General features: G+C 42.5%; 1 long non-coding RNA gene across 1 annotated transcript in view; it reads right to left on the reverse strand.

The window, feature by feature from the left end:
- The window catches only part of LOC137220899 (uncharacterized), a 312,519-nt gene that overhangs the window by 147,122 nt on the left and 140,288 nt on the right, over positions 1 to 25,109 (reverse strand). The window contains exon 2 of the long non-coding RNA XR_010941838.1: positions 12,936 to 13,122. This is a non-coding gene — a long non-coding RNA (uncharacterized lncRNA). The remainder of the gene's footprint in view (positions 1 to 12,935; positions 13,123 to 25,109) is intronic.

Genomic DNA, 25,109 nt, shown 5'->3' on the forward strand with positions numbered 1-25,109 from the left:
TGTGCTAAGACCCTGAGATGTGGGGATTATTTGTTACTGCAACATCACCTAAATTTTCCTGACTGATGTAGAAGATTTCAAGTTTGTTCACTGTGGTTAAAGTCTCTCTGGCATCCTCCTGTGAGGTCCTCAGTTAATCCAACATTGTTCACTAACCCTTTGTTGTGAGGGGACTCCTCTGGGGAAACTCCAGAAAGATGAAGGAACTGCTGATGTCTGGATTTCATACATAGTTTGTATGCTTACCTACTTTTGCCTGTGATTTCAGTTTGACAGTTTTTCTCTTCCACCTAGTGTAACATAGGTCATTTTGTTTAATAGGTTCTCTAAATATTTGAGGACATTGGGGGAAACTGTATTCCTTATGAAGAAAAACTGCCATTGAATCTAAAGTGTTTTTTAGAAAAGAGAAAAAAATAAAACCAAACAAGAAAATCCAACAATTTACCATAATAACCGAAGAAAATTACTTTAAGATTTACTATTATTTTTAAAAGGACTTCTATTCCACAATTTACAGAATTATTTCCTAATTTCCTTTCAGCTTTACATTTCAACTTTTCCTCCTGCCCCACTCATTTAATAATTTAACCATTTTATATAAGTTCCTTCACATTTATCATTTCATTTGCTCCTGTAGATAATTCCCCTCTGAGGTGGTTAAGACAACTGTTCCTTAAACCTTATTTTTACATCCATTTTCTCATCTACTCCATCCAACAAATCTATGAGGTAAGCAATGCTTCTGTTATTATCTCATTTGACAGATGGGAGCACTAAGCCTGAGAGAGACCAAGTGACTTCCATGTGGCAACAAAGTGGTGGAGAAAGGCCCAAAAACTAAATCTCCTGGCTCAGAGCATTAATGAAAAAAAAACCCAGGAAGACCTAGATTACCATTTTTTTTTAAAAATTACCCTGCATTTGGGAAAAGACTGGAAAAGAACGGGAAAAATGAAATGAGTTGTGTAAGTGCCTACTGTTTGAAACATTTACTTTAATGTTTTTATAATGGTGGTTTAAATATGAATGAATAAAAATTGGAAAAAGGAAATAGAAAACTTGCTGAAGTTGCATGGAAAGTGGGCTTGTCTTCTGTATTCTTGAGAGGGAGGGGACCAATTTCAGCTCAAATGTTTCTGGAGTTCAAGATCCAGCCTGTGGTTAATTTTATGCTTATAAGTCTGCCAATTTTGAAAACAATCAGTAACTGATATTTATTGATCACTTACTGTGTCCTAGGCAGTGGACCAGGTGCTTTTCATGGATTATTTTATTGTATCCTCTGCAACGATCTGATGAGTTAGATAGGGTTATTAGTTCTATTTTAAAGATGATGACACTGAGGCTCAGTGAGGTTAAGTAACTTGCTCACAACTACAGATAGAAAACTGTAAAACAGGGACTGCAACCCAGCTAGCTTGACATCAGTGTTCATGTTCATAATCACTGTGCTATATAGTCCCTAAGCTGTTCTATTTGTCATTGCTGCAGAAGCCTGAAGACATAATGCTCACAATATTTTCTCAGAATATAGATTTGTCCCTTCCTCCTTATATCTAATTACATTACTCCCTTCTCACATCTGTTAGTTTTTTTCATGCTCAGGATGAAAAGTGTCATCTCTAATGCCACCCCCTATCGATTAGCAGTGTCTGCTAGAGTGTGGTATTGACAAGGATTCTAAGGCTACGAGAAAAATTGCCATGATTGATTTACAATGTCTGCTGTGGGCACAGGAGGGGGAAGTGTTGACCAAGTGCAAGCAATTTGCCCGCCAGCATCTGAAGGTGGAAAAAGGAAGCATTTGGATAGCAGGTCTAGGGCCATTGCTTCTGATGTTCCCCAAGTCATTGAAGGGCAACAGAAGTGATTTTGACTCCAAACCACTTAAAAGTGATTAGGGAGAAACCATGAGTCCCAGGTGAGTGACAGGAGCCTGGCCAATAACGGGTCTTCATTGCTCCCACCTCGCATTAGTGGAAGAATCTTGTTCTTTTTTTCTGTTGTGCTCACTTATTTACTTGACAAATACCACATGCCAAACAGTATTCTACCTACTAAGGAAGGAACATAGAACAAGATGGACATAATCTCTGCTTTCCTGAAGTTTATCTTCTAGTGGGAAGAAAGGCAATAAACTGGTAAAGAAGCAAACAATTTCATATAATATTTAAGTGCTGTGAAAAAGTCAAGCAAATAAGGGGATCTAGCAATGGGGCTAGGGTGCAGGGTGAGAGGTGGAAACTTAGGTAGGGGTTGCAAGGGAAGGTCTGGTTGTCCAGTTGTCAACTTCACAATGACACTGATACATTTGTACCCTCAGGCTCTCAGCTGCAATAAGTTGTATGTCAACATGCACAGCTTAGTAAAGGAGATGCCTTGGTTCCCAAATCTGTTCACTTCTGCAGTGTGGTCTTTGAATCACTTGCTATAGTCAGCAAATTTTATTTTCTTCATGGATTTTTTTGTGTGTGTATTTTTCAAATTTCTACAATGTTTCAATCTATATATTTTATCATTATTATTGTCTCTTCCTATGCTGTTTCCCCCACCTAGACTATGTCTCCCTCTTCTCTATCTCATGAACATGACTTATTCTTCAAGATCCAGGTTGAGTTATACCAAATCCACCCAAGTGAAGTTAGGTATCTCTTCCTGAGGTCACCATGACCGCCTGCACACTATTTTTTGGGTGTTCCAGTGACAACCTCTGAGACCACTGCGTTTCTGACTCCAAAGCTTCTAGTCGATTTCAGCTTCACCTACCCCAGAATTAGTGCTGTAGGGGCCTTGTTGAAGGTTCCTTTGTAGCCCCAATGCCTAATCCAAAGCATGATACATAGCAGGAACTCAACAGCTACAATATGGAGGAGAGGAAGATTGGATCAATGGGTCTGTGGGTCTGACACATGCTCTCTGCTTGACCTTCCACAGATCACTTAAGCTCTCTGAGCTAGTTTTCTCATCAATTTAAGGTAAAGACAAAAACCCAGTTCACAAGATGGTTATGAGGATTAAATGAGATGATTCATGCAAAACACTTTGTAAAATACTTGACACAAACTTAGCCCTCCATAAATGATAGTAATTAATAGTAAGTCCGAAGTTGAACAATTAATAGTTGTGATAGCAGTAGTACAGCTGATAGATAATGAAATATGGGTGAATGGATGGATGGGTACATGTTTCTGCTTTTGTGATTGTACTTGACTTGGAATGACTGTTCTGTTCTGAATTCCTCTGGCTTCATGTTCTCCTTGGCTGTTGACTACTGAACACCCCTTCTGTCTCGAGCCTTTGCCTTCAGTACCTTTTTGGAGGCTTAAAGTCTATTTTCTTAATCCACCACTGCTCATGGCTTGGGGTAACATCCAGAGGTTAAATAGGAGACCGACATATGCATTATATACAGTTGTGCTATTTTTACTCCTTCATTCACCTTCTTTTTCTCATCTACACTTCAAAAACTAGTCATTTATGTGGCATTTAATGCCTCATAAATGTTATGAGGCTTTATACAGCACTCACTGAGAGAGATATGGTGAAAAGAGTTTATTTGGTATTTTAAATCTAATTTCTCAATGTTATCCTTGTGTTTCCCCCCAGTGGTGTGCATATTTAAGTCCAGCACCCAGGGTTTTGCCAAGTAAATTGTTATTGATGTATGGAGTTAAAAAGGCAGGAACAAGAGGTTTCTTACTGTGCTAACTGGTAACTCTGCATGTCTTAAAATAAATCATGCCTGGAACTGCCAAGCCATCCTGGCTTTCTGCTTGCTGATCTGTGAAGAGGCTTAGACCTTTTCCTGAGTGTGTCTTACTCCCCGTCTGCAGGCTGCAGAGCCCTCCTGGCTCATGGGCAGAGGGATGAGCATCGGCAAGATGGCCTCTGCTTCCAACATCGCTGACACAGTCTCCTTCCTGGCTGGAAGCTGAGCTGTGGGGTGTAGGGCTGCTCACCAGGGCCCTGAACACTGAGACACAGACCAAGGAATACAGGTAGAAGCCAAGCATGACCACCCCAGCCCTTGGTATCCTTCCTGGTTCCAGAGCAGACGGTTCAATGAGGAAAGATGTCAAGCACTAGGAAGCACAGAGAAGTCAGTGGAAAGACATATACCCACACACACACATGCAGATTGTGCTGCCATTAAGATCCTGCTTTCAAAAATATATAACATGGGGGAATGCAACTGATATAGTGCTAAGAGAAAAAGGAAAGAACCTTATATATGTAGAACCTTATTGTGTATATATGTATATATAAATGATTAGAAAAAAGACTGGAAGAAAACAAAAATAATAGTCTTTTTTTATTTTGCGGTACGCGGGCCTCTCCCGCTGTGGAGCACAGGCTCCAGACGCACATGTTCAGCGGCCATGGCTCACGGGCCCAGCCGCTCCGCAGCATGTGGGATCTTCCCGGACCGGGGCACAAACCCGCGTTCCCTGCATCGGCAGGTGGACTCTCAACCACTGCACCACCAGGGAAGCCCAAAAAAATAATAGTCTTGAATTGGTTGTATCCCATACAAATGTTATGGCATCTTCATTTAAGATATTTTCTTTCTATTATCTTTTTATATCCTCCAAATTTCTACCATGTTCGAATATTATTTTCTTAAGATATTATTATTCAAGGCAAGGCAGTAAGACAAGAGACAGAATGAGAGAGGATGGGAGGCAGAATATTTTAGGCAAACTGCAAGAACAGAAACCTAATTAAAACTGACTTAAGTAAAAAAAATTAAATATATTGGGTTACCACTAGGAATCCAGGAACCCTGGGTTCAGGATCCAAGGACTCCAGCAATGTCCTAGGGACCCATGTCTCCCTCCTCCTCCCCCTTCCCCTCTCTCCCTCTCCTTCTCCTGTCCCCCGCTTCCTGTTCTGTCAATAGTGCTAGAGGCCACAGAGTGAAATGGTTGAGAGCACAGGCTCAGGAGCCAGGCTGCCTAGGTTCAAATTGTGCCTTCCCCACTTAAGAGCTTTTTTTAACCGAGAGTTATTTAACCCCTAAATGTCACAGTTTTCTCATCTGTGAAATAGGGATAATAATAGCAATAATAATGATAATAATGATCATTAAGTATAAAGTCTATGAAGACTGAATGAGTTAACATACATAAAGCACTTAGATTAGTTCTTGGCATATGCATGGCACTCAATAAATGTTATCCATCACCACCACTGCCACCACCATCATCACTTGCCTTTGTTGACTATATTTTGCAGATAAAATCTCATCAATGGCAAAATGGCTACCAGCAGCCATACACCTACATCCTCTGAGCGTAGCATCCTCAAAGGAAAGAGGATTTCTCTTTGTCTGTGTTCGATTGTCAATCTCAGGAGACCCTAAATGGCCTGGCTTGGTTCTATGCCCAGAAATGAGCCTGTCACTGTGGCCCAGGAGGTCAGGGACATGTGGGTGGGTCCAGTCTGGGTCACAGGTGTTTTCTATGGTGGGGCTGGGACACTGTAATTGACAGCCACACCAGGCCCTCAGAGAATGAAAGAGTTCCTCCAGAGAAAAAAGAAGACTGTGAATAGGCAATCAAAAAATTATTGCTATCAAAGAGGGACTTTCTTGAATTGAGTATTCTAAACTTCTTGCCAATCAATCACAAAAACCAGTGATTGAATCCTCAGATAATGGCCTCAAATTGGATTCCATAGGCGCATAACTTGCAGCAGAAAAGTGGGCTCTATCCCAGGTGGATTATAAAATGCAGACTGGGGTGGAATGAACAACTATGTGAAATACTACCCATCCCATCCTATGGGCACGTGACACCTAGATGCCAGAAAAGGATACCTTATCAGAGTTAAGGTGTTACAGGTTGGAGTGAGGGAGACCAGTTAGGAGCCATAGCTGTCATCCAGACAAGAGATTTTGGTGTCCTGAACCAAAGAAGTGGACAGATATGAGAAGATAGGGAGTAAGCTCAACAGCACTTAGGAGTAGGCTATGAGGAGAGAGAGGAGTCCAGATGGTGCCCATGGTTTCCTCTCTGGTCAAGTGGGTGAATGAGTATCATTTAATGAGATGGAATTACCTGGGGAAGAACAGGTTGGGGACAGTGGGAGATGGAGGAGTGATAAAGACACCAAGGCCATTCACTACCAAGTGGTATCACATGTCCCTTTCCCGGCAGACTGTGTTGGCAGCACCACTCAAAAAATGTTAAATGAACCCTGGCAATTTCTACATGTTGACATGGAAGACTGAAGACCAGCGTTTCATAAGCAAAACACCGTCGCTCTGGCTATAAGACCACCAAGTACTTCTTAAAGTTCATTTGCATGGTGGTGAGTCAGTAACAAAGGCCCTGGGCCTCACAATACATTTGCAACATTTCCAAACTCAGGAGAAAATCTGCAGGGTTTCAGTGATAAACATGATCAGCTCAAACAACCAATTTGTCATGAAGTAATCTGTGTAAATTACCATAGCGAGAATATTTTCTATCATCTGCATGGTTTCATGCAAAGCATTTTCTTCTATTATTTAATCCCTTGGGCTTCAGGGAACTGTTTTACAGTGATCTAATACAGCAGAAGCTGGGTTTATTTACAGGATTGTTAGAAATGATTCCACCTTCTCGCTCCTTGGCTTTGAGGCTAAAATAATGGATGCACAGAGCAAGTCTGGAGATTCTTGACAAGACTGGAGGACAAGGAAGTCAACATATAGCACAGACATCATTCACATTCTCAAGGCCTTTTAAGATTCATGTGCTAATTTTAAAGATGGGCATTAAAAAAGAAAGGCATGAAAACATATTCTACATTGGTGGGTCTTAACTCTTTGGGGTCTCAGGCACCTTTGAAAATCTTAGAAAACTATGGAACCTATGGCCAGAAGAATCTACATGCACGTGCACACATGTCATATACAACACAGCAAGGACTCATGGAATGCTTTAAGCCCATCTGTGGACTCTAGGTTAAGGATACCTACTATGTCCATAAGGACACCTACTATTGTCTATGAATTTTCATGGCCTCTCCTCTTCATTGTTCTCCATTTTAATTTTCAGTATGAGAACAATGAACAGATGAACAGCATGGTGTGTGTACGTAACACACACTTCTTGATTGCCCAAAGATTAGTATGTAGCAGGCTAAATTACCAGAACACAACTGAGAACCCCAAAGGAAGCAAGATACAAAACTACAGGAAGACCATGCACTAAACCTGAAGAGTTACTCTGGTGCCTGCAGGAACCCATTAACTCTTTGTTTTTCACAAAATTCTAGTAAGATTAACTATCTGCTCTCCTAGCCACCAGCAAATCAAACAGTGGAAAATGGGCTGCTATAGACAGGCAGCCTCAAGAGCTCAACTTATTGAGAACCTGACAGCAAGGATAGAGGGGGAAAAAATTCTCAATGTGTTGCCAAGGGCCTACTATAAGCCTGCCTTTGAGTTAGGTGCTAGGGATAGAAAGATGAATAATTTCCGGTTGATTTAGAAATTGGGGATTGGTGAGAAACAAATAATCAAAATGCAACATGGTAAATGTTTCAGTAAAAATATGTACAAACTGCTACGTTGAGAACAAAAGAAGAAATACCAGGCTTTGCCTTTTGAGTCTAGGAAGAGAGTAAAGGGAATAAAAGAGTTGAATCTACAAGGATGAGTCAGAATTGACCAGGTAGTTACAGGGATGAATGAATTTCAGACCAAGACATGTAGTGCAGTTTGGACAGATATATATGAGAACGTATGGATAGGCAGGTGAATATGGGCAGAGGTGGCTGAGCAGGTGTGAGGGGCAGATGGGCACAGGTGAGTACAGACGTGAAGTGTGGATGGGCAGGAATGAATTAGGATCAGGAATGGAGGAAGCCGTGCTGACAAGATCAGTGTAATTCTATAGCAGTCCTTGAACACTATACCAGGGGATTTGGATTTTTTCCCAATAGGCAATGAGGAGCCGATACAAGGGTTTTCTCACAGGGTAGGAGCTTGAAGGAATCAGATTTATGAAAGATAACTCCAGCAGCAATTTGGAGGATGAACTAGAGCTGGTGTTGACTGGACTGGCAAAGCAAGCAGTTAGGAAACTATTATAATGGCCTGACTGCAACCACCAAGGCAGTGGTTCCTGCCTTCAGGCAGTGGACCTGAACCAAGGCAAAGATAAATAGGAGTGTATGTGCACGTGGGTATGCATATGTGCAAGAAGAAGAGAAAAGGAAAGAGAAGGAGAGATATTACGTGTGTGTGTGTGTGTGTGTGTGTGTTGTATATATGTGTGTTGGCTGAAATATTTTTATGAACTAAGATGACTTGGTGAGGTATTGAGAAAGAGGAAGGAAGAGGAAGAAACTCAGTAATTTCATTGTATGTATAAGCACAATATTTATATCTTATCCCAACCTCACATATTGAGATCCTTGTCAGTTTAGAAGATATGGTTATTTGAGTAACACAATCTCAAGTTTGCCTTTGAAATATCCATGAAAACAGTGGTTACCAAATGCCAGACAATGGGTTTTCCATATTAGAATCCCCTGGGGTCTTCATTAAAAACAGATTCCTGGGAACTTACCACAGATCTAACAAATCACTCTGGGTGGGAGCCCAGGGAATTCATATTTTTAACTATCAGGTCAAATGACTGCTGGGAAGCTGTGATTGGGAACAACCACTTTTAACAACTCAACTATCAGTCAACTTGAAGAAGGATGTACAAATGCTCAGAGGAGTAAATCTCTCATGCAACATTCAAGAATGCATACACTACCAATATTTTCATTATACAAAGAGACAAAAGGCCCTCCATTTGATACCACTTTTGGGGGGGGGCTCATCTCAAAGTAACTGCATATGCTTTAGAATAGCTTATTGCATTTCTTTCGGCATATTCCTTAATTTAGTCTCTTCAGTAGTTTACCCTCAGCCTAATGTTTTGATAGATATCAATGAGTAACAGGCCAAGCTGAAGCTAAGCAGTCTGCAGAAAATATTCAAATGTAAGTCCTATTTCTTTTTCTCTTTACCTCCCACCCTAGGTGAACTCATCCAGTCCTGTTGCTTAAATAGCATCTATATGCCGATGACTCACAAATTTTTACCTCCATCCTGAATCTCTCATCTATACTTTAGGGTCATATATCCAACTGTCTCCTTGTCATCTCTAGTTGGCGTCTCATACGAATCTCGATTTTAAGAAAGCTGAAAAGTACTGAACTCTTAAATCACTCCACCTAACCTTTTCTTCCCCATCTCCAATCTTCTCAACCTCAGCAAATGGTACCACCATTTACCCAGTGGCTCTAGCCAAAATCCTCAGGGAGATCATTCTTGATCCCTCCCTCTTCCTAACCACCCCCTTCCACGTCAATTTCTAAATCTTGTGAATTTTACCTCCCAAATGTATTCCAAATCTGCCCATGACTCTTCACCTCTACTTCTATGACCTTGATCTGAGCCACCACCATCTTTTGCTTTAGCTAACAGAAGCTGGGACCATTTCTCTTCCAAGCCACTCTGACCACTGCGGCCAGAGGGCTCTTTAAAAATTACAGCACCTCATGGCCCTGCTTACAACCCCCGAGCGGTGTTCCAGTGCACTCAGAATCACATCTAAACCCCTTTTCAGGGTTTCCTTTCTCTTCCATCTCATCCAGGCCCTGTGTCCTTCCATCACTACCCTCCAATCAAATGGACCTTCCTCTAGGTCCTTGAACACACCCAACTGCTCCCCATTGCAGAGCCATCACTCCTGCTCCTCCCAAAGTATGCAACTCCTAACCAGGCTAAATTTTCGTCTTCCAGTCTGAGCTAAATCTCTGTCCCAAGAGGTTTGCCCTCTTCATCTAGGCTAAGATTCAGCACACCTTTTCTGTAGGGAGCCAGATAGGAAATATCTTAAGCCACACAGGCCATGTGGTCTCTATCATGACTACTCAACTATTTTTGTAGCAAATCATCCATAGGCAATATGCAAATGATATGCCTGACTATGTTTCAATAAAACTTTATTTACAAAAAAAGGGAACAAGCAGATTTGGCCTCTAGGCTGTGGTTTGCTAATTCCTGACCTAAACCAAAGTATTACTCTTCTGCTATTCTTTCTCAGAGCTTCTCATAAGTCCTAAACATGTGCCCACTGCCTGTGTCTCCCACTAGTCTCTTAGCTCCATGAGGACAGAAAGCTCAGGCTCTTATGTATTCCCCATCAAATATATAGTTCCTGGTAGAGCGCTTGCCGCAGTGTGGCCTCAGTAAACACTGGTCGGATAAAGGAAGAAAAGGACAGTTGAGGAAGGAAGGGAGAATTTCTCTTTGAAGCCCAAGTACTTTTTGTAAAAAGGCAGCAGCCATGTCTGGCCTGTACTTTTTAACTCCTTTCTCAACAGAGTTCCTGGGTGAATCACTTATTCATTTATTGCTTTGTTCATTCCATCATTTCTTCAGCAATGCAGTATTTACTAACATCTAAGATGGCAGGCTGAGGGCTCTTCCCAGATCTCTGCTCCCAGAAGCCTTCTTTCTGGTTTTCTGCTGGGAGGCCAGTGCAAGATTCAAGCTTTGTGAAGTGAGATTGAGAGGCCAAAGCAATTAGTAGAAAAGGCCAGCAGGGTCGCCTCTCAACCAGAAGGGAGCCCTGCCCTCTCTGCCCTGACTCATTACCCTAAAACAGCCCTCCCCACAACTCTTCACTGTTTCTCCACTTTGGCAGATGAAAAGCGAATAATTGTGTACCCTGAAAGTTTAGCATCAACACTGCTTTGAAAGAGACGCCACGCGACGGTTCCATGTCCCACTCCTCTCTCCCTCCCCCCGCAATCCCTACGCCCTTCCCCATCTTCCCCATCCTCCTCCAGGCTGACTGGAATGCCAGCAAGGAAGCTGAGAGATGGGCAGTCATTAAAGATCATCAACTATAGAGCTCTTCACCAGGCAGGATTATGTTTAATAGACAGCAAGCGTATTCCTGCTGGCTCCTGTTAAGTTTCATCAAAAGTGTGCCTAATTAAATTCTTCAATTAATTATGCTCTTCTGCATTACAAATTTTGATCAAATTGATTTAATTTGGTGCAGGGAGAGATGTTCCTTCACATGCAAAGTGAACCCGTCTGAGGTTAGGTTCTGTGCCCAGAAGCCTCTTGGGATCCCTCTAATCTGGATTGCCTTTACCCTCCTGCATCCTGGGAATTGGTGAATCGCAGGCGGCTCAGGGAATTGGCAATTGTTGCTCTGCCCACATCTGCAAGAGCTGTCCTGAAGCCACAAAGAAGCTGACAGCTGTCTTCCCCCACCCCCTCCCCCCTCTCAGCCTCCCTTTCCTCCTCTGCTTTAAGAAACACCCCCATCTTGGGAAAAATCGCACCCAATCTGTCAGTGAAATATGCTGTGGGACTGAAGTTCTGGCAATCTGTTTCCACTCTGGAGACAAATCTCAGCTTGTTAGTGGCCTTACAGAGAACTTTAGAGCGTCCTTAGTTCACAGAGCCCCAAAGCAAACAGTGCCCCCATCACCCAGGCCAAGGCATTCTCCCCCTCCTTCCACTTACGGTCAAAAGTCCTGCCAAGACTCAACTTCCCAACCCTTCTTTCTCCTTTCCAGGGTCCTACACTCCATCCTATAAGGCCCTGAGACCTGACATCCCCCAGGCAACCCCCTCCACCATATAGCCACTCGGCAGCCAGACCTTCCTGATGGTCTCACCCTCATCAAAACATCCCTATGTGGGGCCCCACTCACTCCCTAGGGCTTCTCCTATTAATTGACTAGCCAATCTGATGATCAAATTTCTTCCCAAACAACAAAAGCAATAACAACAAAAATTTTTTTTTAAAAAAATGCTCCTTACTGCATAAGCCAAAGTGCGAGCTCCCTTCCATGTGGGTGTGCCCGGGGTTAATTTGTCCTATGTAAAGCCACAGACTAAACGCTCCCTGTCATCCTACAGAGTCAGTTTTACTCAGAAATAATTTAAACTCTTATTTGTATACTGCAGAATAAACTAGAAAATTCACACGATGTATTAAGACAGAAGAGGAGACTTGAAAGGTAAGCCTTTTGGGGGCTGCAGCCCCAGGCCCCTTAGGTCTCAGTCAATTACCTCCATCTTGGGCAAAGAAGCATAGCATACATGGTCCTGGTGATGCCTTTCTCACCATGGTTAATGCGCGCCCCCTCACTAGGACCTCTGACACCAGAAGACTCTTACTTAAAGTGTGTCCATCCCCCCGGGAAGAATGCCTAAATCTACTTCTGCCTCGTCCTCTCCCTTCAACTCGATTCGGAAATTGTCAACTGCTTGATTGGACATTTTCATTTGCATGGTCTGCCACAGCCTTGAAATGAACTTGCCTACAATTCTAAACCTACCATTTCCTGCCAGTACCATCAAACCTGCTCTCCCTTGTCATTCCCCAGTTTCTCCTAATGGGGCCCCAATTTTCCCAGGCACTGGGTGGGGGGAAACATAGCAGACATCCTCAACATCATCCATCAAATAAGTAAATAAATAAATAGGAGTTGCTTTTAGTGTTGTTATTTCAAAACCATCGCATGACGAATCCTTACTTGTTCTTTAATGGGTAAATAGATTAGATCTTAGCGTTGCTGTTTTTTTTTAAACAAATATGCTTTTGGTTCGTGATTCTTTTTGAGCATGCACTCCATAATAGTTTAGAACTAGATGTTTCAACCCAACTTAATAATCCTCTATCCCCTAAGCAAGGCCATTGCCAAGTCCTGTCAGCACACAGTAGGGCTCAACAAATGCTAGGTGTTAATAGAAATAATAATAAATAAAAATATATCATAACATGGTAAAAGATGTCAGTGGATGGTATGCAGTTAGCTGCCAAGCGAGCAAGGAGAGAAGGCTAGGAAAGCAGAGAGAGAGCTGATAGGTCAGGAGAGAGTGGTCCCTCCCACCCCGACCATGTGGTGAGACGTACCATCCAGGGAAATTTAGGAAGGTAGCCAGGAGACTTTGAGGCCTGCTTGTGAGACAGACAAACCAGCTTCCCCAGAGCTTGTGGTTTATGCTTCTTTAGCAAGATGATGCTGACTGGAGAGCAGAATCCAGTGGAAGGAGGAGAGTCATGCTAGGGCAATGGCTGGTGTGGCACAAAGCCAGAAGGCCTGAAATGAAAAGTATAAAAGGCATTACAGAGGAGGCACTCAAGAATTTATGTAGTGAATTAATTATAACAATATCTTAATGGCTAAAACATTTATTGAGAGCTTGCTCTGGGCTGAGCAGCATTTAAGTGTTGTACAGGCATTACTTGTTTAATCCCTGCCATGGTCTGGAAAGGATCTTTTATTACGCTGATTTGATAGATGTGAAATGAACCTCAGAAAGGTTAAGTAATTTGTGCAAGGTTGCACAGCTAGAAAGTGGTGGAGTTAGGGTCTGAATCCAGAGCCTGAGTGTTTCATCCTCAAATTTTTCTTCCTCCTACTTAAATGTCTGCATTTTTATTTGAATTTCCTCTTTTTTCCTCTGACAATGTTACAACTCCACACTCAGTAAACTCTTTGAAGGCAGAGGTAGGGTCTCAGAGTTCTTCAAATTCTTCTCAATGCCTCACCCAATGCCTTCTATAGTAAATACTTAATAAATATGATTCATTTATTGATAGAAATATTTGTTAATGGCACAACGTTGAGAAAATCAGGCACTGTAACAAACAGGGGAAAACTTTCTAGAAAGGATCACTCAGTCTTATCTGGTGAAGCCTGTGTACTATCAACAGGCTGTATGCAACAGTCTCTCCTGGCCCACACAGCACTGCTGGTTCTGTTGCCTGGGACCCTCTTTTCTTACCTTCCCCCTTTTCCTGGTTTATTCCCTCCTGTACTATAGACCTCAGCATAGATGCCTCTTCCTCCAGGAAGACTTCCCCGACTCCCCCCAAATTTGGGTTAGAAGCTCCCACAAAATCTTATACTTCTCCCATCACAACATTTATCCCACTGTATTACAATTATCTAGTTCACTCTTCAGTCTTTCCCAAGTAGATCATAAGCTTGTTGAAAATAGGGTTGTCCTCACTACCTACCACATGGTATATATTTTTTAATATATATATATATTCTATATAAATACATACACTGAGTATACTATATACTTGTTGAATATATATTTATTGAAATAGTTGTAATGAGAGTTCTCTTATCTCACCCAAATCAAGGTCAATATGCCCCAAATCTTCAAGGCACAGTGGAGGAGCAGTGAACACAAATTTCCCTATTTCACAGTTTTGTCTAAGCCAGGACTCGCATTCTCTCAGGATATACCAAGGAGAAAAAGTGATGGAAAGAAGCTGGAAAGGTAGACAAGTTTACTGACCTCATCTACAAGACAGCCCCAGTTACCCGGGCTTTGTGATTTGGGGCAAGTTCCATACCCTCTCAAAGTTTAGGTGAGGAAGTGGTGAAGCACTCTGCCTCCCTCATGGGATTGTTGTAAAGATTCATTAAGACGTAAAACAGAACAGTGCCTGGCACACAGTATCTGCCCAGCAAGTGTCAGATGCTGTTATAATTTTATAGCATCAACTGGTATTTGAGTGTGAGATTTTCCATTTTTACTCATACGGAGTAACTCTGCCTGGACACTTTAATGTCATTGGTATATTATTATGTAATTAATATACACAAGTAATATTGCCCGTAATACATGCAATTAATTAAATGTTTGGAGATGCAGATGTCTTGGAAACAAAGTCAAATTGATTAAACCCAGCTGGTCTAACTGACCACAAGTGTGGTCTGACTGGCTACATGAAGCAGCCAGGCTTTGGCCAGACCAGAGGATTCATCAAAAGTCTCAGATCCCTGGCTCGGCAATAGTTCTCACTCCTCAGCACCTTTCCAATCCAGTTCACAAAGCTGAAAATTAAAACAAGTTAATAAGAACCATAAAATTTTGATACCAACAAATGTTCTTAAATTTTACTCAGCCATAAAGCTGTTTACGACAGGAGAGTAGAAAGTTTCCCTCTAATTTTTTAAGCTGTGAGCAGCAACATGAACAAACAATGCAGACTGTACATTCAAGAACAAAGTTTGGAACTGTGATCAAATACATCAACAACAAAAAGCAAATCTGACATATTTAATGATAAATCTTTTTATTGTGCTGTGCAGTAATTAGACAAAATGAGAAGTTCACGTAATGGCTGTAATTATTTAGTCATATTACTTTCATGCTGTCAAACCAAACTTTCATGGATTTTCTCTTTCTATTTTGTTAGTTATTCTGCATTTATAAAAAGCCCCTGTGTTGACTATTTTCTCTGATGCTACTTAAGATTTCAATGGACTCCTCATTGCACGAAGGCATAATTAGACATAAGCACACACCCACATGTTGGAAGACAGAGATCTAGGACCCAAGTCTCCATGTCCTGAGCTCCTGCATGCTTCTCTGGCTCAGGGCAATAGCTCCTGAGACCACCTATTTTCCAGCCTGTGAGGTCCAAACCTTCCCCTGTACCTCTCATTCTCTCCTGAGATAAGAGTTTCTGAATAAGAAGATTGCTATAGTCCCCTTTCCATAGAAGGATCATTAACCTCATTTGATGATGTTAGCTGCCCTAACAAATAGAACCCTAATTACAAATAGATCACAGCTTATTATGTTACATAACGGCTGTAACGTAATACTCGTGTATTTCTGCTCACTTAACAACCCAAGGCAGGTATCCCTGTTTGTCATGAGACTCTCTTCCACCCAGTGATTTGAGGACCCAGAACTCCTTCTATCTTGTGGCTTCACTGTTCCCTAAAGCTTTGTCTTCATTGTCTGCACTCATCTAGCAAAAGAGAAGAGCATGGATGAGATCTCGCTACTTCATAAAAACTTTGACCCTGACATTGCACCCATCACTGTCATCAGAACTTAGCCACATAATCACACACCCAATTTCAAGGGAGACTCCGAAATGAGATCAAGTTATTTGCTCAGGAAAAAGAAACAGGTTTTGATGTACAGCTTGCAATCTCCACCCTTCCTGAAATCAGTGTGGAAATGAGGAGGTAGAGTCAGCAAACCAGATGTAGAATTGGGGGGGGTGGGGGATGAAATGATATAGCAGGGAAAATAAAACAAGAAGCTATAAAGTTCATTACTGGAGAAACTGGGGAAATATGAATTTTTCCTGTACAATAGTATTATATTAATGCTAAATTTCCCAAGTGTGATAATTATGTTGTGGTTATGGAGGAGAATGACCTTACTCTTAGATGGTGGCTCCCAAAATACTCAGGGGTGAAGTACCACTGATGGCTTCAACTTACTCTCAAATGCTCCTCCAAGTGCACATACAGAAAGAGAGGGAGAGGGAGAGAAAGAAGGAGAGGGGGAGGGGGAGAGAGAAGGAGAGAGAAAGGGAGAGCTCAAATGTGCTTAAATGTTAACAATCTGTGATTCCTGATGAAGCCTATTCAAGGAGCAAAGGCCTGTAGGTATGACATAGGCCAGGAAGGACACAGTATGCTGAAGACAGGAAACCGGGCCAGGGTCGCTGGAGTATAAAATGCCCAGCAGTGAGGGCAGGAGATGAGCCCAGAGAAAGGTCAAGATCATGACAGGGTTTGCATAGTGTGAGGCTTGACTTTATCTTGCAGCCAATGAGGACACATTTAAGGGCAGGCAGGGATAGATCTGGTGGGTCTTTTAGGTAGAATGTGCTCAGGGGAGATTTAAGGGGAACAATTCTGGATGAAGTGATGCAGTTTCATTCACTTAACAATTTCAGGTGCCAGCCCTGTGCTAGAGGCTATAGATATGCAGTACCGGGATAGCCACTGGATATGCGCAAGAGCGAAATCAAGACGTGGTTCCTGCCTTCTTGGAGGTTAGGGTCTAGTGAGTGGAGACACACATAAAGTAATAATTGTAAGAACAAGTGTAAAATTACAGCTGTGACAAGAGTTAGGAAGGAGATGTTCGTGATGCCCTAGGAATCTGTGATGGCTGCACTTAGTTTGGTCAGGGAAAGCAGCATCTCCAAGAAACTGGTGTTTGAGATAAGACTCATAGAATGAAAAGGAGTTATTTAGGGAAAACTGTATCAGGCAGAGGAAATAGCATGAATAAAGGCTCTTTGGTTGGAAGGAGCATGGCATATTTGACTAAAAGAAAGACCAGAGTGGCTAGGAGGCAGTGAGTGAAAAAAAGTATGCCTGATGAGATTGGAGAGACACACAGTCACCAGCCCTTGTAGTGCCTTGTAAGCCATGTTAATGGATTTTGACCTTTACCCCATGTGCACTGGGAAGCCATTCAGAGCATGTAAGCGTGTGAGTGCTGAGGGAGGGATAAGTGACATAATCCTGTAGCTGCACAGTGGAGAATGGGTTATACTATAAATTTCGGCAGACCAGTGAGGAGGGATGATAAGAGATGGAGAAAGGGGATGGAGCCAAGAAATCCTTAGATCACGAAGTAAGTATAATTTGGTGTTTGGTGTTTGATTGGAAATGCCACAGTTATGGGGTGGAAATTGACAAAACCAGGTGATGGTGTTATCAAGTGAAAGAGAGAATACTGAAGAGGAAGCTCATGACAACCACAGGGAATTCAGATTGAGACAGGATGTGTTTGGGATGCCAAGTAGAGCTATCTAGCAGAGGATTAGATAAATATCTGAAATTTAGGAAGTAGTGACTTGGGGGTACTCAACATTTAGATTTAGATTGAGGTGATGTCAATGCCACAAGTACACCATCTTTTAAAGTCAGAGAAGACAGAGCCCATTTCAGATATAGGGAATCAAAGTTCAGAGAGAGACAAAAATAACCAGGAGACTATGGTATAACAAGAAGCTGGGTGTAGGGAGATTCAGACTGTCAAACGTCCAGCATGTCACTAGAAAATAGGAACTGAGGAACATCCAGGACCATGGTGATTAAGAATATCATTGCGTACCTCAATAACAACAGTTTCAGCAGAGTGATGGGGTAGAAGTCAGAAACCAGCTACATTAGAGTATAGGAAAAAAAGACAGTGGGCAGAAATCACTCTTGGGGGTAGTTTAGATGACAGAGGTCATAGAGAGATTTGACAGTGGCCATGGGGATTTGGGGTCTGGATTGGAGGCATTTAATTCTATCACTCACTCACCACACTTATCTTGAGTATATTTTAGTTGTCAGTCATGAAACAGATACACAGGTCTTCCCTGGTGGCGCAACAGTTAAGAATCTACCTGCCAATGCAGGGGACACGGGTTCGAGCCCTGGTCCAGGAAGATCTCACGTGATGCATAGCAACTAAGCCCATGCGCCACAACTACTGAGCCTGCACTCTAGAGCCCGTGAGCCACAGCTATTGAGCCTGTGTGCCACAACTACTGAAGGCTGTGCGCCTAAAGCCTGTGCTCTGCAACAAGAGAAGCCATGGCAATGAGAAGCCTGCACACCGCAACGAAGAGCAGCCCCCGCTCGCCACAACTAGAGAAAAGCCCATGCGCAGCAACGAAGACCCAGCACAGCCAAAAGTAAATTAATCTTAAAAAAAAGAAAGAAAGAAATAGACACACAAAAAACTAAGTCAGAACACCGCCCTCAAGAAGCATGTGTGCTGAGTGATTTTCAAACTCCATTCCATGGAACCCTGGGTTCTGGGGACACCATTGTGGGAGGGGAATCAGGAAAGGCTGAGCTCGTGGACTCTGTGACTCATATCCCTCCCCATATCACCCCTTATCTTTCTCTTTACAAAAATGCACTCTGTCGCCAAGTGAAAAGTTTATAAAGTAGTGCTCTGGGGGATACAACATTCTAGACCAGGGGTCAGCAACCTTTCTGCAAAGGAGCAGATAGCACATATTTTGGGTGTTGTGAACCATACGGTCTGCTCTAACGACTCTGCTGATGTAGAGTAAAAGCAGCTTTAGACAATAGGAATGGGCATGGCTCTGTTCCAATAAAACTTTATTTACGAAAACAGGAGGCAGATGACAGTTTGTTGACCCTTGTTCAAGATGTTGACGAGATGCAGCATGACTTTTCAGCTGATTATTCCTGAAAGTATTTCTATAAGACATAGGCTATCATAAAAGTGTAACTATGTTTTGGCCCCTCAGTTTTGCTAGTTTCCAGCATTCTCTGACCCTTAGCTGCCTGACTTCGCAGTCATACCAACTGAAGGGTCTGTCACCTCCCATCCCCTACTGAAGATTGCTACATTAGTCTTTTTCTCAACCCTGCCCACCCCATTTATCTTCTCGATCTACTGTCCATTTTATTTTTCCTCTCAATTTAAAAGAAGGAAGTTAAAGAAAAATATCGTTCCCTCAAACCAAACAAAAACAATCTTTCAAAATGTTGGGTGAAGACACACTGCCCTCATCAAACCCAGTACGCATGAAATGAGTTTTCATTAATGTTACTTTAGGGGAACATCCGCTTTGAGAATTCTGATACGATGAGCCCCATGTCACACCAGAAATCCGTAAACAGAAAAGCAGAGCTCCCTGAGTCAGGCCCTGGCCAGAAGGGAGGCTGCCAGCTCCCTGCAAAAGGAACTGGCGGTATTTAGGAAATCCATGGCAGCCATCTCAGATCAGAGTCGAGGTCGACACTCTCCGGAGCTGCGTAATAAAGTGACGAAAGGCCAGAGGAAGGAGACCTTCCACTTGCAGAAACACCCTGTTGCCCTATTTTGAAAAGTAAAGGAAGGGAGAGTACAGGAGTGAGAGTGAAGGAGTCTAGGAATCAGTCTGACTGGCATGAAAGCCTGCTGGCCTGGCTTGTGATGGCTACACAGGCTGGGGGGCAGGGATCCTTTCCCCAATATTATCCTGGCTGACCTGGTGCTGATGACTCATATTCCTCTACTGGAATTTTTCTAGGAATGTTTTGACAGAATGCTTTGATAAAATGATAAAATGCAAAAAATCTGTTTAAAAACAAAAGTTGAGTCTTAAGAGTGCCAGAACATACCAACACCATCATGGAAAGCGCCCTGGGGACAGGTAGCTTAAGAACTGGCAGGAGGGGAACCTGTTTTGGTAAAGGGTGATGATTCTGGAGCAGAGGTCAAAGGCTGCGGTAATGTGCAGCCAGACCCGCCAGGGGCCAGGTAAAAAGAGTGGACGGGATAGAGGAGAAGGGTGGGAGATAAAGGAGAGGGAGGATAAGGGTACAAAGACACAGTTCATTCTTAGGCCACAGGAAGTAAGGAAAAGGCCTGCAAGATCACATTCAACTCGCAGGCCCCCAACAACTTCCATTATTACCATGCCCAGTGACTCCCCTACTTTTAATATAATACAAATGATCTCTGGCATTATTAAAATGGCAGATTCCCTCCTACAATCCTGGAGACTCTGATTCAGAATGGAGCTCCAGAATCTTCCCTTTTTATGCATGCAGCTGGCAATTCTGAAAACCACTGCCTTCCAGGTTGTGACAACTGTGTTTGGCATCAGCCATTACAATGCACCGGGCTTCCTTTGGTTCACTGAGCAAAGGTGCTTTGGTCTGGGGATGCTGAGTGTGAGTATGCCATCATTAGACTGAAGGGGGAAAACACTGTCTCTTTATAAAAATATTGTGACTTCTAATATGTAATGTTTTATAAAGTTATTTCTCATGTGATCCTCCTGACCCAGTGAGGTAAACAGGGTGTGAATTATAGGCCCCATTCTACAGATGAGGCACTGAGCCTCCCAGTGACATTTGCCCAAGGTCACATGGCTAATAAATGACAGGGTAAGGACCGGAAACTGAACCTTCTGATACCTTATCTGTTATCTCTTCTCTCCATCCCACTACTCCTCACTGCCCCACCCAGAATCCTCATGCCTGGCAGACTGAGGCCACAGAGTTAGCAGTTAGCTGACTCAGGTTGCAATTGGCCCCGCAACTTATAAACTTATTAATATCACACTTTAATGCAGCAGTAGCAGGTTAGAACCACCCAGGCTTCTGTTCAACATGCAGATGCCCTGGCTCCAGTCTAAATGTGCTCAGTCAGGACCTGTGAGGGTGGGGCCTGGGAATCTGCAGTTTTGTAAAAGCGCTCCAGGTGATTCTGATGCTGAAATGTTTGTGACCCAATGCAACAAACTAAGTAAAGCAAAATCAACTCTCGACTGGACTCATTACCCAGGGAATGGTTTTCTCAGCATTTAGATTCTGTCCCCACTTTCACTCCCACCCTCAATTCTACATTTTCCCATTGTTTTGTTCATTAGCAGCATCTCTGAAGGGAAGAGAGAGGCATTATAATCTGGGTTAGCCTTTCAATTTGGGAGTGCCTCTGATGGTTTCTGCATAAGAAGACAGAAATTCTTCTCTCCCCTACCCCAAAATCAGGCGCAGTCTGTCAGAAACCTTAGAGGGGAAGGATATTGTTTAGAAACCTGATTAAACACACACCTGGCATGATTGCTCATTCTGTGAGGGTTCTGCATGGAAAAGATCAACACGCTCTCAAAACAGAATCTAGAGATACAAAGGAATCTGCAATAGCCTCACGTATTTGTGCACAATGCAATGTATCTCCTGGTATTTTTATTACCAATCAGAAGAGGCTTGTCACAGTCAGCCATCTGCTTGAGTCAATGCCCGGCTGCAGTGGCTGTGCCTTAGAGAAGGAACACTGAAATCAAAGCCTAGACTCATGAAGAGTCACAAAGCAGGGAGCCAACAGTGCCCTGCAAGCGACACCCTTCAGTGTCCTGAAGGACCCAGTCATACCCTACGTCAGGAAAACTCTCCTACACGCTTGGATTTTTAAAGAGAACAAGCGGCTGTGACATCAGGTGGAAGCTATTATATTTGTTCTCATGGAAATGTTCAATATTTCAAAGTGGTCTCTGCAGTCCCCTTAAAATTACAGACTCCCCCCCAACCACCGCCCAACTTGTGCCACTGCTTTTCCACATTCTAGTACAGGCTTCTGAAAGAAAAAAATGTGAGTGAGCTAGCATGGGATTTTTCTCCAGAGTCAAAGAAATCCTGACCTTACATCACAGAAATCATCTTATTTTTTCCTATTCTTTTTTTTCTTTCAATCAATGTATAAAATCCTTTCATGCCAATAGAAAATTTTCTGAATCTGAGATTACTGTCTGACTACGAAGTTAATAAAACGATTTAAACTCTTTTTTCCACATCTAATCCTGACACTGAAGGTTTAGGGAGCAGAAAGCAAAGACTTGCCAAACCAAGGGCTCTCCTAGTACACTGCACCGATGAAGATCTATAGCCTAAAGTAAAGGCTGTAAGAAAATAGGATTTTTAAAAATTTGTAATTCAACCAGCACCAAGGAGAAAGGTGTTTGGAGTTGGGGATCACCACAGAAAACAGATTAGGAAAAAATTATTCTGAGATCTGGAAACAAAGGTGAGCAGGTCCCTCCCCCACCCCGCCCCGTGCCCCTTGCCCCAAATAATAAGGGGTAGCGTTTTGAAAGATAAAGAAAAAGAACAAATGGCCCGTTGTTAACCAGAATGTAGGCAAGTTTTTGCAAATATACTGTCTATCATGGAGCACAGTGATGATCTCAGAGGGTCCTTAATCCATCATGTAAATGTTACTTGGCATTTGCTCTGGGTAAATCAAGGACAAAGTAGGTGAGGGAACATAACAGCTATTTCTCTAGAAAATTATCCGAGATTTGTGGGAGGAGGTCAAGGAACAAGCAGAGGGAGGGTCGGCATATTTCAGGGAAATGGCTGGCCCTGCATATGAAAACACACCATTGACGGAATCTGTTCTCAAGCCAACTTGGAGCCAGCCACAGAACTCAAGCTTGATGGCCGGGCTGATACCAGTAACTGTAGCTGCTGTTTCCTATACTTCTCCAGCCATCACAGCTAGGAGTGCTTCACATTTGTGCAGCCATAACCCTGAAACCTTTGTACAGCCAGAGAAGTTTTCTATTTGTCTCTTTTCCTTTTTAAAAAAAGGACTCCAAAGTCTATTTCAAGCTAACAGATAGATTTAATCATTCATTATTATCATCATCATCATCATTATTTCTTTGTGGTAATCATCAAGAAGCAAAAGACTAGAATGCAAGATATCAACTGTGTAATTTTAATTGTTTTCAAAGGAAGAGAAAATAAATGTCAGGTCCAACAAGGTCATGTACCCTTCAGCAAATAATTGTCTCCACAAGAAGCTTTTGATGTATTGAAACTGAAGTAGATTCTTAATGCCTTTCATTTACAGAGAGGAACTCAAGCCTCTGTAGCATTCTATAGTTTAGAGTCTAAAGCAAGCCCCCCCAGGCATTAGTCACTCTTTCTGGGTAATATCTAAATATAGGAATGGTCTTTCCAGCTACCCTTTGTAGTTGAAAATATGATGATAGAGGTGCCTTCTAATGTCCATTTCATAGATTCTCTGTGACCCTATTTTTTCTTTTCTTCTCCAAACTCTCATGTTTGGGGGTAAGGAAGAACCTTATATTAAAGGTTAAGAAAATTGGACTATGTTTCCTGACCTGTAGCTAAAACAGGATTTTTTGGTACTGTATAAACAGAAACCCACTCAGACAAAAATAAAATAGAGGGAGTTTATTATAGGAGTGCAGGAATGAAACCCTGAGAAAGAAAGTTCAAGAGGAATGTTCATGGGCTCAAGTGGAACCAGCAAATGGAAAGCCATTGGACACCAGGGTTACTGTCTCCAGAATGCCACATTCTCTTGTGTCTGTACCCATCTGCAGTGGATTCATCCTCTTCCTCTGGTCAGACTTTTTCCACACGCCATGGCACCATGGCAAAGATGGCTGCTCTATAGGCCTCAAGTTCAAATAACAATCAGAGACTGACTAGTGCCTCTCAGGATCAATTACAGATTCCCTGGAGAGGAAATTAGATGGCCTAAGGTGGGGGCTGGTGTCTACCTCTGTTCCAATAACTAGGACGAAGGAGCAGAGTAGTGTAGTACAAACATGGCTTCTGGGACCCACCAATTTAACATGCAGTGCTGGAGCAGTGCTCCAGAATGGGGGGGCCATGTGCAAGGTAGAGACCCCCAAAAGAACCTACTACAACCTATTACTAACTTCTTTCCTTCAACAGTTGAGGTTGAGACCTGCCTGTGACCTGAGAAATCCTGGTTTCTACTTAGGAAGCTGACACTTGAGCAAGGGACCAACACAGACAAATAAATGGAAGATTCAAGCAGCATGGTAAGTACTATGTTTCAAATAATCATAGATCAGGATTGCTCAGCACTCTCGACATTTTGGGCTGGCTACATTCTTGGTTGTGGAAGAGGACCGGTTGCCCTATGGATTGTAGGATGCTCAGTATCCTTGGCCTCTACTCATTAAATGCTCATAGCACCCTGCCCCAACACCAGTTGTGACAACCAAAAATGTCTCCAAACATTGCCACTGTCTCCCGGGGAGGGGACATTTTGCTCCCTGTTGGGAAATCACGGCATAGAGCAATATGAAATCACAGAAGAGAATACCAAAATGAGGCCTGTAGACCCAGAAAAGCTACCTGGGGAGGATATGCTGAAATGAGATGCTGAAGTTTTGAGAGGCAAGTAGGAATTAGCTGGAAGAACCAGGGCTATAGGATTGGGGAATGGCAGAGAGAATCCATGTTTCCTAATTTAAAGTTCTATCTATCTATCTATCTATTATTTTACTACACCAGAATTTGCAGAGCTCTGCTCCTCACGACACTAATCCTTCAAAGTCCTGCTAGATATGTGATGAACAGAGAGTTCCATGGTCAATGATTTAGATCCCCCTCTTGGAGGTTCTAATACATTTTATTTTATACAATACATTCTAGTACAGTAAAGGCTCTGAGAAGTCCTAGGGCAAGGCAATCTTTTTAGCTTTGCAGCATTCTTTCATAAAGAGGGCTGGCTTTGGAAAGAGACTTCCTTGATTTCATTCTTAGTTCTGCCACTTACCAGCTGTGTGTCATTGAAAAAGTTATTTAAACTGTCAAAACTTGGATTGCTTACCTGTAAAAATGAGATGATCATAGCAGAACCTATGTCACAAGGTTGCTGAGAGGATTACATGAGACAGTACATCTAAGGCACCTCACACAGTTCTTGTCTTATGAGATACTCAGCAAGAGTTAAACATAGCTTCAGCAGTTTCAACAGCAAGTTTTAAACAGAGTAT

Source organism: Pseudorca crassidens, chromosome 3 (assembly GCF_039906515.1).
Source record: "Pseudorca crassidens isolate mPseCra1 chromosome 3, mPseCra1.hap1, whole genome shotgun sequence".
Taxonomy (NCBI): Eukaryota; Metazoa; Chordata; class Mammalia; order Artiodactyla; family Delphinidae; genus Pseudorca; species Pseudorca crassidens.